The sequence below is a fragment of the Chamaea fasciata genome, unplaced genomic scaffold (assembly GCF_029207755.1).
Source record: "Chamaea fasciata isolate MVZ Bird 193981 ecotype frontalis unplaced genomic scaffold, bChaFas1.0.hap1 SCAF_75, whole genome shotgun sequence".
NCBI classification, from domain to species: domain Eukaryota; kingdom Metazoa; phylum Chordata; class Aves; order Passeriformes; family Sylviidae; genus Chamaea; species Chamaea fasciata.
This window is the reverse complement of record NW_027094160.1, coordinates 425,001-427,500: the sequence shown is the minus strand read 5'-3', so window position 1 is coordinate 427,500 and position 2,500 is coordinate 425,001. Positions and strand designations below refer to the sequence as shown.

The following is a 2,500-nucleotide window of genomic DNA, read 5'->3' as shown; positions in this document are numbered from 1 at the left end:
GAGGAGGGAAAGCGACGGCGCCCTCAACGCCCCGAGACGCGACGACAGGGAGGGCGGGGGAGGGAGCGCGGGGGTCCCACCCCCGTCCCCGGCGCTCGCGCCCCGCGCGCGCGCGGCAGCACGGCACGGTACCCTCGCGGTACCCACCCGCAGACAGCCGCCCGCACGGGGGGGAGCCCGGGGGCGAGGCCCGCGCCTCGCCTCCCCCTTCCGAGCCCTCTCTCTCGCGCCTCCTCGGCGGCGCTCGCGACGCCGTCGCTCGCTCTCTCCCCGGCCGCCGCGCCGCGCGGCGCGGCGCCGGCGAGGACGAGCTCCGCCCCAGCGGCTCGCTCCGGGAGCGGGGAGCTACGGAGCGCTCCCCGAGTCTGCACTTAGGGGGACGAAGGCCCTGCGCGGTGCCGACGACCGCGACGACGACGGCCCGCCGGGCCGCGTGGGACGAGGACGGCGGCCGCCGAGGAAAAAGCGCTTCCCTCGCCGACGCGCCCGCCTCCCTTCCCTCCGGGCACCGGCCGGCCGCCGCCGCCGCCGCCGCCGCCGGCCGCCGCGGACGACGGGCCTGCGAGGCGACCCCAGCCGCGCCGCCGGGGTGAGCCCCCCCGGGACGGCGATTGATCGTCAAGCGACGCTCAGACAGGCGTAGCCCCGGGAGGAACCCGGGGCCGCAAGTGCGTTCGAAGTGTCGATGATCAATGTGTCCTGCAATTCACATTAATTCTCGCAGCTAGCTGCGTTCTTCATCGACGCACGAGCCGAGTGATCCACCGCTAAGAGTTGTCTGGCTTTCGGCACCGACCCCGCGCGCGCGGAGGGGCCGGGACCGCTCGCGTGAAGCGGCCCCCTTTTTCGCTTGCGGCGAGGACGCCGTGGCGGCGCGCCTCGCTCCGAACCGTACCGGCACACGTGAACGGAGGAAAAGGAGGAGGAGGGGGGGGGAAACGCCCCCCCCGCACGAAACGGTCCGAAGGCCGGCCGGCCGAAAGGCGGGGAGGCCCGCGCCCCCGACCGCCTCCCCCCGCGAGGGGAGACGCCGCCTACGCGCGAGGACCTTCGGAGGCGGCCCAGGCGCCCGGGCTCGGCCCGGTCTCCGCACGGAGGGCGCGCCGCGCGGCGCGCGCCGGACCGCGGGGGCGCGGCGCCCCGCCCGGCCACTTTCACGGGACGACGCGCTCACCTGAGCCGGGGGCGCGGCCGTCGGCCCCCGCTCGCGCTTTTTCCCTTTTCCCCTCGACCGCTCCGCGGACTCGCGCCGCGCCGCCGCCCCGGAGACGCGGCCGACCCGCTCTCCCCAGCGGCCTTACGACGCCCGAGAACGACGCGCGGCGACCGCCGCCTCGCCGACGCGCCCCCGGCGGGACCGCTCCCGCCGCGAGGCCGGCGCCTCTGCCGGCCGCGCTCCGCCGCCGGCGCCGGCGCCGGAGGCGAGGCGCCGCCGCGTCCCGAGCCGGCACCGCGGGCGCCCGGGGCCTGCCGGGCGGCAGACCCGCCGCCTCTGCGGCCGCACTCCCGGGACCGCCCCCCGCCTCTTCGCGCCGCCGGGAACCCCCTGTTCCGCGGGGCACGCGCCCGGCGGAAGGCGTGACGGGGCCGAGCCCGGGGGGGCAACGCCCGCCCTCCTCGCTTCCGCTCAGAGAACGGGCGGGTGCGCGCCCCCGCGGCCGCCCGCACCGCCTTCCGTTCGGCCCGCGCGCGGCCCGGGAAAGGGCGACGGGGAAGCGACGGGCGGGGCCCGGGCCGGGACCGCCGCAGGCGACGGCGGGCGCCTTGCGGCCGACCGTCCCCCCGGAGGGGGGACACCCGCCGAGCGGCGACGCCGCCGCTCGGCCGCGGGGTCGCCGTGCACTCGTCGGCGTCCGGCCACGGAGGGACCGGGCAGAGCGCTCGCCCGGGCGGGCCAGCGGCCGAGCCAAGGACGGCCGGCGGGCGGCGCCGCCGGCGCCTTCCGGGAGAAGGAAGGCCGTCGAGGGGAGAGGCGCCGCCGCGCCCGAAGCGGCGCCGCGACGCGACGCCGCCGCGGCGGCGGCCGAGGAAAGGGAGCGCGGCGGGCTCCGGCGGCCCAAACCCCGCAGCTGAGGCAAGGCGGAGGGCACGCGCCCTCCGCCGGCAGTCGCGCCCGCATTCGAGGCGGGGGGGCGGGGTCCGGCCCCGCGGCCGACCCGGCCACGCGCCGCGGCCTCTCCGCCGAGGCCGGGCCGCGGAGAGGGGGGGGCAGGGCGCCCCTCCCCGGCGCGGCGCGGGTTGGCCCCGCGCGCGCGGCGGGACGACGGCGGCAACGACGACGACGACGACGACCAGGAGGTGCGGCCGGTCGCAACGGAACGCGCCGCCGCAGGGGATCGGCGGGAGTGGCTCCCCACCCCTTCGAGGGCGCCCGCGCCACCGCCCGGCACACCTGCCGCCGCCGCCGCCGCCGTCGCCACCGCCGCCGCCGCCGCCGGCGGCGGGCCCGCGCCGAACCGCCCGAGTCTTTGAACCTCCGCCCGGGCTCGGCGGCCTTTCG

At 80.4% G+C, this 2,500-nt stretch overlaps 1 non-coding gene across 1 annotated transcript; it reads right to left on the bottom strand.

Annotated features, from left to right (window-relative positions):
* Nucleotides 1-623: 623 nt before the first annotated feature.
* LOC136304371 (5.8S ribosomal RNA) lies at nucleotides 624-776 on the bottom strand. The gene has a single exon (XR_010724521.1). It is a non-coding gene; the product is annotated as a 5.8S ribosomal RNA (ribosomal RNA).
* Between the last annotated feature and the right edge of the window lie 1,724 nt (nucleotides 777-2,500).